Below are 14061 nucleotides of genomic sequence, written 5' to 3'. Positions count from 1 at the left end.
GATCGATAAACGTTATTGGTGCATTGGTGAGCCCGAATGGCATCACCACGAACTCGTAATGCCCGTAACGAGTCCTGAACGCTGTCTTCTGGATATCTTCATCCCGAACCCTCATCTGGTGATTTTCTGACCTCAAGTCTATCTTGGAGAACCAAGACGCTCCCTGCAACTGATCAAACAGATCGTTGATCCTTGGTAATGGATACCGGTTCTTGACCGTCAACTTGTTCAACTCCCGGTAATCAATGCACATCTGGTGCGAACTATCTTTTTCTTGACAAAAAGGATCGGCGCTCCCCATGGTGAGCTACTCGGTCTAATAAACCCCTTTCCTAGAAGCTCCTGAATCTACGAGGATAACTCCAGCATCTCGGGCGGTGCAAAGCGATAGGGTGCCTTGGCAATAGGTGCCGCCCCCGGTACCACGTCGATACGAAACTCCACCTGCCTCTCGGGAGGCATACCTGGCAACTCCTTGGGGAAAACATCAAGGAACTCCCGCACAATCGGGACCTCATCAATCGAACTTGGCCTCCCAGCGGCCACTCGCATGTTCATCACATAGGCCACAAATCCCCTATAGCTCTGTTGTAAATTCTGCCTCGCCCTAGCATCCGAACAAAATGCTCACTCAAGACGGGTACCCTCACCATCCACCGTAAGCACTCCCCCACTAGGGTCTCGAATTGTCACCAACTGACGCTTGCAGTCTATAATAGCTCCAAATTGGCTCAACCAATCCATGCCCACTATAACACATACGTCCCCCATCACAATCGGGACTAGATCGATCGGAACCCCCACACCAAAGATCTCAAGTCTACATCCTCGAATAACCTCCATGGCATACACCGCCCGCTCGTTAGCTATAGAAACTCGCAGAGGTCGACTTAATGACTCTCAACAAATACTGATATGACGACTAAAAGCTAACGACACAAAAGATCGACTCGCTCCCGAGTCAAATAGCACTAAGGCAGGTACAGAATTCACAAGAAAGGTACCGGCTACAATGTCGGGTGCTGCGCGGACCTCCTCCGCTGTCAACTGGAAGGCTCTCCCATGAGCCTTCGTCGCCTCAACCTTCGCTGGCCGAACCTCAGTAGCCCTAGCAGCAAGCGCAGATCCCTGTGCCGATCCCTGATGTAGCTGAGGGCACTCGGCCATCCGATGGCCGGTATGGTTGCAATGGAAGCAAACCGAAAATCCCTTGGGGAAATCCCTCACGATATACCCCTCCTTCCCGCACTTCTAGCATACTCCTGCTCTGCACGACCCCTCGTGACTCTTGCCGCACATCCCACAAGTGCGGCCCTTCGCGCTCCCAGATCTCGAATCAGCGGGCGTGGCCAGCTTGGCTGCCGGCTGAGACTATGTCGGCCGCCGATCCTTCCCCTGAGACTCCGCCTCCTCCCTGGCCCGAGTCTCCAGCTCCATCTCCCTCTTCGGGCATTTTCATGGAGCTCGGCAAATGTCCGGTAAGTCGAGTTCGCCACGAACTCCCGAATATCTCCCCTCAGAACACTCAGATACCAGCTCATGCGAGCCTGCTCGGTAGACATCTGCTCAGGGCAAAACATTGCCCTCTCATGAAACTTCCGCGTAATCACAGTAACTGAATCCGTACCCTGCTTGAGGGTCAAAAACTCCTGAGCGAATTGGTCCCCTTCTACAGGGGGAACGTACTCATCATGAAACATGGTGGTGAACCTCTCCCAGGTCACCGCAGTAAGCTTAGCTGGGGTGAAATATGCTGACACGAACTGCCACCAGTCCTTTGCCCCCAGGCGAAGCTGGTTCTGCGCGAACTGAACTCTCAAATGCTCCGGACATGAACAAGTGTAAAGCATCCCTCAACATCTGCAATCCATCTCATAGCAGCAATCAGATCCTATGTCCCATCGAACTCGAGTGGCTTCGTGTTGCTGAACTCCCGATACAGCAATGAATCCCCCCTTACGGCCTGGCAGCCGCAACGGCTATGGTGGCTACAGCAACAGCAACATCAGTAAGAGCGGAATACCGCTCATCAAAAGTCTCAATCAATGTGGTCTTGATAGACCCAAACATCTCCGGTATCTCAGCCCGTATGGCTACAGCCACCTCCTCATGAATCAACCGACGGATCTCCTCGTCGCTGACACCGCTACTCCCAGGTGTGTGTCGTGTCCCAACCATGATGTCTCTAAAATACAACATAAAGATATCATAGACTCGATCGAGCATACTCGCACTCGATAACGCATCCCGACTCATCCTCCAATATCCTAAGGATTCTTACTAGGACTGCTCACTAATCCGGTGTCTTCAGTAGTACGGGCCCTATACTACCGTCCACACCGCATCAGCATTCACCCCAAGTCCTCCTCCTTGGATCCCGGATCACAAGTACTCTATTCTCGCTATGCATCGGCTACCCTCCGATAGACCTCTCATGAGCTCCTAACTGCTACCTTCCCACTCTCAAGGCATCTCATAGCAGCAGTGATCTCCTAGGCTAAGGCATCACAAATCAGGCCACTCTATTCCTATTATGAATACCTAGCCTACTCTAGCAGGTATAACATTACATATCATATCTCATAACACATAATGTAAGGGTATTTTGGGGATTCACCGTTCGAGCGTTGGCTGACCGTACACACTGCCCTGCTCTGGTTGTCTCTAAACCTCTAACTCTTTTTAGAAAATTTAGTTTTATTGTTGAAAATTTCTCAATCCTCAATTTGAGTTCAGATACGCCCGAAGGTGCATGAGATTTTCAAAACAAATTTTTCATTTTTCAACAACCAAATTAGTATATAAAATATTCTCAAAAAGTATTCCACAATAGTTATCAAATCAAAACATATCCCAAGATCACAAATCAAATCTCCTCTCTGTGTGTACAGATCACGTCGGCACCTTTCCACGATCCTCGCTAGTACCTGAAACGCATGACACAACAACTGTAAGCATAAATGCTTAGTGAGTTCCCCAAAATACCGCATACAACACAAACGCCACTCAAGGATACAATACGACCTTCCGACCGATGTGTCTCAGCGGGACCCTCCAGTCCCGTAGCTCGTTTGACCCTCTGGTCCGGTCATAGCTCATTGGGCACTCTAGCTCGGTCTGAATCGTTGGACCCTCCGGTCTGGTCTGTATCGTTGGACCCTCCGGTCCGTTCTGTATCGTTGGACCCTCCGGTCCGATATATACAATCATATAACATACATATTTCACATAGCACATAATCTCATACATAGCACATAAGACCCTCCGGTCAACACATAAATACCACTCTACGTAACGTATAGTGAGAAGACTCACCTCGGGTAACTCGGTAACTCGAAAATCTCGGACTCTGTGAGATAGGATCTAGCCTCCGCCTAATCATAACAAACACTTCTCATTAATACATTTCCCCAAGGCTATACTCTTTCCTTTCCTATCATTCTCAGAAGGAAAAAAGACCATTTTACCCCTCTCAAGGCTCAAATACCCTAAAGTTGACCAAACCCTAAAAGTCAACAAAAGTCAACCTTGTGGGGTACGCGATGCGTACCAGATCTGTACATTGAGCGTACCCGATGGCTTCACAGAATCGGGGTAGGCAGCCCCTTACGCCGCGCGTACTGGGATTACGCCCAGCGTAACCCCCAGCTTTCTCCTCCTTTTCATTCTGGTCTTAATTGGTTAAGACTTGCATCCAAAATCCAGATCTGACTTCTCTAATACGACTTAGTCCATAAAGTTGGTGACTTTAAGCCTTTGCATGGCTGTAGAAGTCACAAACACCCAAAACACTCCATTTCCAACCTTAAAAGGTCCATATCACATGCATGAACAACCTTTAACAACCAAGACTGGATTTTTATCACATAACAACACTAAATGAGCTAGTATGGGACAGATCTCGGCTTTTAAGAGCTCAACCACTCAAAAAGCTATGAACTTGGGGACCAAAAACCCTAAAACTTCTCTCTACAACTTATGAACAGAAAAGATGCAAAGCTTGAAGCTTTTTACCTCAAAATGAAACTTCTTTCACTGCTAAACTTGGATCCAAAAGCTTGAGCTCCAACTCTTCCTCCTCCAAGGCTATCACTTTGCTCCAAATGGCCAAGAACACAATACTAAGCCCTCCTAGACACTCCCTTGCTATATGAACGAGATTTAGGGTTTTGAAATGGTAAAGATCTGGAAAAGGTGGCCAACAAAAGGGCCTTAAGGTTGCTTAAATAGGGAGGTTCAACATATTAGGGTTTCTCTTCTGGGTCGGGTACGCCCCGCGGACCTGGCAACCCTTCCCGATCAAGACGCGGACGGGTATGCTGAGCGTACACCCCAGTACGCCCCGCGTGCTCGCCAAACATGCATTTTCTTAACAAGGGTCAAATGTGCCCCTTGCTCAAAGATGAAGGTTCATAAGGTATACTTGATTTTTGGGATGTTACAACGTACTATGGGTACATCAGGCGTAAGTCAACGAACTTTTGGGATCGGTCAAAATGTGAGTATGTTGGGCGTACGTAAGTATACGTTAGGCATACTCGTGCTGTTTTGAAGCCCTAATCCTTTGGGTGTGACCACTCTTTAAGAAACATAAAACCTCTTGGACCTTCTCATGACTAGCCTTTATATTCCTTTAACCCTAAAATCGAACCCTCACTTGTGTATGAGAGTTTTGAAGCTTGGAAACTGATTCTTGTGTGTGTGGTGTTAAAACGAAGATCTTTCAAGTGGAGGTGGTGCATTTTAGCTTGTAGTTCCAGAAACTTCATCTCTTTGTGCACTTTTTCAAGGTATAAAGTCCAAATCTTGGAGCCTATTTAGTTATATCTTGCTTAACTTTGCATTTTGGTTCTTTTTTTCCCAGATCTTTGATCTTTTTGAGTATGGAGTACTCTAGAGCTATTAAAGTGTCCTTTCAAACATTCTAAGTGTCAAAATTCATAATAGATTTAGCTTGGCCATTTCCTTTCTACCATGCATGAGATAGGGCTTTAATGAAGTAGAAAGTTAGGGTTTTGGGTTTTATCACCATCTAGCCATTCAAAGGCTTAAAGTCAGAGACTTTATGGGTTAGGAAGTTCTTTAGGGGCTAGATCTAAGGTTGGGATGAGAGTCTTAATGATTAAGAAGTTATTGTGGTAGCTTAAGATCAGCTTACGTACACTTAGCATACACCTGGCTACGCCACATGTAGCCAGATTTGAGGCCAACAGACCTAACATGCTCTCTATTCAAAGTGTAGGGTTGAGTACGCCGAGCGTAGTGACTGAGAGTTGACTTCTGTTGACCTTCGTGGACTTCGACCACTTGTGCCTTAGATAGATTATGAGGGGTTTTGTAAGGGCAAATCGGTCTTTTCTATGAGTGTGGACTAGTCTTGAATTGGGCTTACTAGTGTATGAGAAATACCTTAATCATTAATTAAGGGTAATTGGTGTATTCAATTAGACAGAGTCTAGTTCTGGTAGTTTGGATGTGAGTTCTATCAGTCATCAGTGTCAAATGAGTCTCCTCCCTTATTCTTCCATGTGTGGTAGAATAGGTGTATAGGTATGTGACAACCAGCTCGGTCTAATCTGTTATTAATATGATTGCATTGTTATATGTGTTGAGACTTTGAGTAGTCTCCAAGGTTTATGATAACCCATAGGGCGTGTTGTTTGCCCACTCAGACTTCGGGTAGTCTCCAGGGTTGTTGATAGCCCATAGTTGATTTATGTGTTATGTTGTATGTGATATTTTGAGGGATTTACCAAGCTTTGTGTTTACAATTGTTGATGAAATGTGTTTCAGGTACTTCTGAGGACCCCAGGAAAGCGAAGGTTTGATTATACACATTTGCTGGGAGATTATGTTACTATATATTTTTGGGACACATTAATATTTTGATGTGGAATTGTATTTGACATTATGACTTTTCTTGGGTTAGTTTTTATGAACATGGTTTTTATATGGATTTAATAATGAAAAAAATTGGTTTGAAAATTTTGGAATTACAATTTGACATCAAAGACATGGTTTTGGGGATTTAGATGAACTCAATAGGAATTCCAAACTCAAACTAAGGATCTGAGGATTTTTATAAAAACTTTTCAAAAAGAAACAAAGAATTCGAAAAGATGAAACCTACTAAAGCAGTGTGTACTATTAGCCAGTTCTCCCGTAGTAGTTTCCCAAAATATGTTTATTACTTTATGGGTAATGTAGAGATGTTATCTTACAAACTAATAGAAGTACATGCTAGTGATATGCTAAGGATCCTACAGGAACATGTGATAGGAATTGCGTGAATTGTGATGCCTTTAGCCTAGGGGGTTGCTTTTATAAGATTGAACCTATCATCGCTAATTGCTTGGTGTATGTTGCATAGTTGTACATAGTTACAGTTTTATAGCATTAGAATGTTTGATGTATCCTTTCTTCATGTTCCTTGTTTGGTTGTGGATTGTATGTGGAATCATTTACTTGACTATTTATCGTGTCCTGTACTATGTACAATTAGCATGCGTGAAGCAAATGGTGAGGATAATGAACACATTGTGAGGCGGAGCGATGCAGGGGAGTGGTCTAAAATGAGTACCTAGATGTTTAGTAGTGGTTCTAAGGAGTCGACAATGCGGGTGAATAGACTTATAGAGGCCAGATATGTTCCTTGAAGGTTAAGAAGTGCATAATTTGATTACTACCTTGATCTTTGAGAGATCTAAGGCAATATTACTCCTTTTTGCTTCTTTTACTTTGTTTTGAACATGACTATCAAACTGAATATTGTTTTTACATGTTTGTTTGCTGAAGTTATGGGCTCAAAACCCTAACTTGCGTTTAGACTAGATTGCTTGCATTATTATGAGTTGATTTATGGATTGGATTATGCTAAGTTGATAACGAAGATCTTGTGAGGCGGATCGGTGCAAGGGAGTGGTCCAAAATAAATACCTAGATACGTTCGTTGAAGGTTGATAATTGCATAATTTGATTACTAGCTTGATCTTTGAGAGATCTAAGGCAACATTACTCCTTTTTACTTGTTTTACTTTGTGTTGAACATGACTATCAAAGTGAATATTGTTTTTACATGTTTGTTTGCTGAAGTTACGGGGTCAAAACCCTAACTTGCGTTTCGACTAGATTGCTTGCATTATTATGAGTTGATTTATGGATTGGATTATGCTAAGTTGATTATTTGTTATGTTACCTTCTTAAAGAACCTCATTATATTTATGATAACTACTTTTTTGTTTATTGTTGAGTTTAATTAAGTTTACATGACCTATCATTCTTAATTGACTTGAATCTTGTGATCTTGTGATTGGCAAAATTGTAGGAGTAATGTTTTGACCAAAAACCTAGCGCGAAATAGAAAAGTGTATAAGTGAATGCATGAGCTAATATATGAATACCAATCATATATTGTGTTGATTAAATTAACCGAATAGATCAATCCATTATAAGTCTCACATAACTCGAACCGAACACTAGTAAATTTTTTAGTTTATCTGCTTGATCAACGAATGAATGAACTTATTTGCCAAAGGATTAGGTTAGTCAACATTAATCTAGTCACCTTAGGAATCGGTAATCAAGGAAGCATTAATCCATTACACTTCCACTAAATCAACCATAAAAGCAAGTATATCGAATCCAAATGAAAGTCTCTTAATTGTTTTAGTAAAAATCGTTTCTTGTTTTCCTAGTTTTTCTTCTGTTTGCTAGTAGTTTTCCTTTTAAAGTGTTACTTGAATGTTTAATTTTATAGTCTTTCAAAACTAGAGAAAAACCCCCATTTTTATTAATCATAATTGAGGTATCTTTAGTAGGTTAAAATAGCTAATAATTTCGTTCTCTGTGTTCAATACCTGAGTTTTAGTGATATTCTATTTTCGATTAGGTACACTGCCTTTGACGTAATAGTTAGTTAAATTAGTTGGTTACAACTAGTATATGAATTACGTATCAAGTTTTGGCGTCGTTTCCGCAGATCGGTTTCAATAATTAGTTAGTTTATTTTATGTTATTTGTTATCGACTCTTTTTCTGGAATTTATTCCACACAAAGTTATTTGTTTTTCAATTTTTCATATTCTATTTTACCGACTTTTACAGATCACCACGACGTGGTTCTACTTGACCACGACGTCGTGTCCATTCAAAAAAAAATTATTTTTGTTATTTTTAAGTTTTCTTTTCTATTTGATTGCGGCTAGTATATGACCTGCAGATCAAATTTTCCATTGACACCACTGTTTGAGATCCGGATTCAACATTTCACAAAAAGAAAAGCAAAATCTTTTCAGAATCAAGCAAAAACCAAGAAGACAAAAGCAAGTTCAAAATCTTTGAGAACACTCCTAACAAAAAGGAATCTGGTTACGAGCATGAAACAGAATCAAAAAGAGAATGTGAAGCCAAAGACGAGACCAAGAACAACATGCAGGACATTGCAGACATGAAAATGCAAGAGTACAAGAGATGAATGTGTGATGACACCGACCGGGTCTTGTGCAACCCACATCTCGCTAGACAACTAGCTTCGAATTAAAAGGACACATACTTGGTTAGTTGAAAGACATACCATTCTATGGTAAGGATCACGAGGAAACTTACAAGCACATTGACGAGCTCAATGATATCGCCAAATACTTCAATATTCCCAACATACCACGCGAGTTGGGGTTTCTATGAATGCAACCTATTACTCTTAAGGGTGCGACAGAGGACTGGCTAAAAGCACTTCCACTGGGAACAATAACAACATGGGCACAAATGCATGAAGAATTCATACAACAATTTTTCCTACCATCGAGGGTTTTAAAATTAAAGAAGGATATCACGAATTTCAAGCAAAACATGGGAGAATCATTGGATGAGGCATGGGAGCGCTATAAGGGATTACTCAGAAACTGTCTCCAAAACGATCTAAATAGGCAACAAAAAGTATCAATCTTCTACGTTGTGGTAAACGTGAAAAGTAGGCAACTTATTGATTCTCAAGGGCCACTCACAAAGAAAGCATTGATTGGTATCAAAGAACTAATCAAAGAATTCTCCAAACACTCAAGAGAATACCACAACCCTCGAAGACATTGAAAACAGAATCATGAATGCAGCATCGAAGGACATGGCGGCACTTACGGAAAAATTACATAGTATGGATCAAAGAATGACAAGAACAGATCAAACCATCCATGAAATATGGATAGGGTGTGTGTAACGTCCGTGTTTCTAGGCTAAGCCTTAGTATGATGATGTAATAGTCAAGGTCAACCGTTGTAACTCATTTTGAAGTAATAAAGATGAATTCTTGAATATTATGTGAATTATGTGATTTTATTTGCATTATACTCATTTTTAAGTTATAATAAATTAAGAATGAAAATAAGCATCAAAAATAAAATAATAAATAAACCCACTATCTATGAAGAAAATTTTAGTGGTCTTGACAAGGATTCCGGATATATAAAGAACGCCGAAATCCGAGTTATAACGAAGAAGTTATGACCCGTTGAAGTTTTACGGCTAAACCGGCACGACACCGCGTAAAGTAAAAAGTGAATTCTTGATAGACAACTTTTTAGACATAGAGATCTAAATGAAAGTTGTAGTATACGTTAAACCAAGAGTGTTCATAAAAATAACATCAAAATATGACGTCCTATGAGGAAGTTATGGTTTTTCTAAGATTTCACATAACAATATACAGCCCGGAATCAAATTTTAGATCGATCGATTTTTGGTCGACGCATCCTAAACAAGATTTTAAGATCTCATTAATAAGAGTTCAATGATAAAAAGACAGGTGAAAACAGAGTCTGTATGTTGAAGTTATTAAATTTACACGGTCGTTTAACAGTGTAATCATCTCATATTGTTAAATTTAAAATCGGTCAAGAATTATGTAGCATCCAGACTCCTAGGTATAATACTTATATATTTATTTATGAGTTTGACTGAGCAAATCGACGAGTTGGTGCCTCAACTCATCGAGTAGAGTCGAATTGGCCACATGGGTTTAACAACCAACTCAACGAGTCGGAGAGACCAACTCGGCGAGCTGGCGCTGTGAGAAAAAAACCCTAGAACTCCGGGGTTAGGTCCTATTTAAAGGACCTTAAGCCCTCATTTCCACCTCACCAACCACCTTACTCCCCCTGTGTGAAACCGTAATCGGCCATTTGAGCTGATAGAGAGAGAGAGAGCTAATATTTGAGTGTTTATGGTGAACCATTGGAAGAGAAGAGGAGAGACTCAAGCAAGGAATGAGATAGACTATGGGATCCAGTGTTCATCCACTTTGAGCTTCTATTGGAAAGTAAAAGTCATCACCTTTCTCATTATATTGTTTAGATCTTGTTAATGAGAAGCTTTTGGGACTTTTTCCGTATTTCCTTGAGATTTTTTGTGACTTGTGCTTGCTAAGCATTGAGACATCAGATCTGGACCTTGTGAGGTCCCTAGAGTTCAAAGGTCCCAGCTTTATCCAACCATAGAATAGCTTTTGTACTTAATACTCCAAATAGCACTTGTTTTGGCATTTCGAAGCCCTAAGTGCAATGCATGGACGTAAAGATTGTGACTTTACGTGGCATCTCATCCTTGGAAGGAAAGATCTAGAGTTTGCACTTTTAGATCAGCCTTAAAATGTATGAATGAAAACATAGACTGAATAGACTTGTAGAGTCAGTGAGCTGACTCAACGAGTCGGCTAGGGTTTTCTCAAATGAGTCTGGACATGGGTAACCCGGCGAGTTGATGAGACAACTGAACGAGTGTAGTTGGATTTTCGTGACATTCAGAAGAAACGAGGTCACTCAACAAGTCACATAGATGCACTCAACGAGCTGGGTCAACATGGATTGTTGACTCGAGTGTTGACTTCTGTTGACTTTAGGGTTTTGATCCAACACGAGTAATGGAGACCATGGAGGGGTAGAATGGTCTTTTACCCTTCCCAAGAGTTAAGGAGGGGCTATCATGAGTTTAGCTAGAGTTGTGATTTTAAGTGTTAATTAGAGATTCTTGCTACATGTAGGCGGGGATTAGGCGGTTCGAGGAGTACATATTTTCCTTGCCTACTTACGAGGTGAGTCTTCTCACTATACTTACCATGAGTGGTATCTTGTGACCGGAGGGTCTTATGTGCTTACTTGAGTTACCTGATATTATGCATTTTGTCTTTGTGATATATATGCTATATTCTGTGTTTTAATGAGATAGGACCGGAGGGTCCAAACCGAGTTGTGAGACCGGAGGGTCTTCACTGAGATACAGGACTGGAGGGTTCAAACCGAGCTGTGAGACCGAAGGGTCCTCACTGAGACACATAACTGGAGGGTCCAAACCGATTTGTGAGACCGGAGGGTCCACACCGAGACGCATAAGACTGAAGGGTCCATGCTAAGTATAGCCATGAGAGGCTTATTATTTGTGTATGTAGTATTTTAGGGAACTCGATAAGCTTTGTGCTTACCGTGTGGTGTGATATGTGTTTCAGGTACTTCTCAGGATCGTTCGAAGGCGTCGGCATGATTGTACAAACCTGTTCAAAACTATGTTGAGGCTTCTGGGATTGTGACTTTTATTTTGTGGAATTGTGTTGGCATTTGAGACTATTGTGTTTTTGAGAAATATAATATGAGTTTTATGTGTTTTTAAAATAAAAATTTTGTTTGAAAATTCGCGGTGTTAGAAGTTGCTATCAGAGCCTTGGTTTGAGGGATTCAGATGCACCCTCGGGTACGTTCGGACTCAGACCGAGGATTTGAGAAAAAATTTCAAAAAAGAAATGCATTTTTCTAAATGAGTATGAGTTTAAAGAGAAGACGAGACGGATCAGTGTGTACAATCAGCCAGAGCCCGAATGGTGATTTCCCAAAATACCCTTACTTATTTCTGTTATGAGATATTTATGAGTTATTAGTGAAACATGTTTGAGGATAGGCTAGGTATTTCATATTTTAGGGCTAAAGTTTTCCTGAATTGTGATGCCTTAGCCTAGGAGTTGTTACTATCTGTTATGTGCCTTGAATGCATGCTGAGTAAGAGTATCTAGCATAAATCACTTAGAAAGAGTTTAGAGTCGAGAGAAAATCTGAGAGAGATACCTAGATGAGTATATGAGGGATCTACTGAGAGAGTAGTCTGATATTCATGAGGGATAGAGTACTTATGAATTGGAATCCTAGGAGGACGACTTGGGTTGAATACAGATTGGTGTGAAAGGTAGTATTGGGCCCATGCTACTGAAAGCACCACATCTGCATGCAACCCAAGTAAGAATCCTTATGGTACTAAGGAGAATGGACGGATAGGGAATCGCGTGTGAGTATGCTCGAGCGAGTCTCTGGTGATTTTGTGTTGTGTTTCAGAGACATCATGGTGGGTACACACCACAACCCCGAGAGAAATGGGACCAGTGATGAGGAGATCCACAGGATCATCCACGAGGAGGTGGTCATAGCCATTCGAGAGGCGATACCGGAGATGTTTGGGTCTACTAAGACCACCCTGATTGAGACATTTGACGAGCGCTACGCTGCCGTTACTGAGGTTGTTGCTGCTACAGTCACTGTAGTTATTACTGCTACTAGGCCACATGGAGGTGACTCGTTGTTGTTTCGAGAGTTCGGCAACACGAAGCCACCAGAGTTTGATGGGACACGGGATCTGATTTCTGCCATGAGATGGATCGTTGACATTGAAGGATGCTTTTATACGTGTTCATGTCCAGAGCATCTGAGAGTCCGGTTCGAACTGACCAGCTTCACTTGGGAGCGAAGGACTGGTGGAAGTTAGTGACGACCAATTTTAGCCCTGCAGATCATGCTGCAGTGACTTGGGAGAGGTACACCAAACTATTTTGAGATGAGTATGTTCCCCAGGTGGAGAGGGAACGTTTAGCACAGGAGTTTCTGTCTCTCAAACAGAAGACAGATTCGGTGATTGAGATTACGAGGATGTTCCATGAGAGGGCGTTGTTTTGTCCTGAGCACGTGTCTACTGAGTAGGGACGTCTAAGTCGGTATTTTAGCATCTTGAGGAGAGACATTCAGGAGTTCATGACGAACTCGTCTTACTGGACATTGTCTGAGTTGCAGACCAATTCCATGAGGAGGAAGATTAAGTTGGAGACTCAGTCCAGGGAGGAGGGACAGATAGGAGACTGAAATAGTCGCATTCGGCGGCTAAGCCCGCTGATTTGAGGACTAGAGTCTAGAAGTGCCGCACTTGTAGCAAGTGCGGCAAGACCCACGAGGGATCTTGCCGAGCAGGGATTTGCTACAAATGCAGCAAGGAAGGGCACATGGAAAGGGATTTGGATTTTCTGTTTGCTTTCACTACAACCAGACAGGCCATCGGAAGGCCGAGTGACCTCAGCTCATTCAGGGATCAGCCCAAGGTTTTGCTCCTACTACTATTCGTGCTACTGACAGTCGACCAACAAAGGTCGAGACACCGAGGGCTCGTGGGAGAGCTTTTCATCTAACAGCAGAGGAGGTCTGCACAGCACCTAATGTCGTCGCTGGTACGTATTTTCCTTATTCCTATTATTTTGATATTTGTGTATGCTTATTATGTGTTATATATAGTACTTTTCTTGTGAGTTTTGTACCTGATTTGGTCTTATTTGACTCGGGTGCGAGCCGATCCTTTGTGTCCTTAGCTATTAGTCATCACATTCGTGTCAGATGAGAGGCGTTGAGTCGACCTCTGAGGGCTTCCATAGCCAACGAGCATGCGGTTTATGAAACTGAGGTATTCTGTGGATGTGTATTAGAGATTTGGAGCTATGCGGTTTATGAAACGATGGGTGATTTCTGTGTCATTGTGGGCAAGGATTGGTTGAGTCGATTTGGAGCTATGATCGACTGTAAGCGTCAGATGGTGACGTTACGAGACCCTAGTGGGGGAGTGTTTACCATTTACTATGAGGGTACCAGATTTGCATCAGCTTTCTGCTCTGTTGCCAGGGCGAGATAGAGTATACAGCAAGGTTGTAGGGTTTTTTGGCATACGTGATGGATACGCGGGTTGCCACAGAGAGACCGTGCTCTATCTTTGAGGT

General features: G+C 42.2%; 1 non-coding gene across 1 annotated transcript; it reads right to left on the bottom strand.

Moving 5' to 3' along the window:
• Positions 1-8810: 8810 nt before the first annotated feature.
• On the bottom strand, positions 8811-8917 carry LOC145065212 (small nucleolar RNA R71). The gene has a single exon (XR_013688358.1). It is a non-coding gene; the product is annotated as a small nucleolar RNA R71 (small nucleolar RNA).
• Between the last annotated feature and the right edge of the window lie 5144 nt (positions 8918-14061).

The sequence above is a fragment of the Lactuca serriola genome, chromosome 7 (genome assembly GCF_051521515.1).
Source record: "Lactuca serriola cultivar US96UC23 chromosome 7, Lser_US96UC23_V15, whole genome shotgun sequence".
NCBI classification, from domain to species: Eukaryota; Viridiplantae; Streptophyta; class Magnoliopsida; order Asterales; family Asteraceae; genus Lactuca; species Lactuca serriola.
The sequence above is the reverse complement of the archived record's forward strand: the minus strand, read 5'-3'. Positions and strand labels throughout refer to the sequence as shown.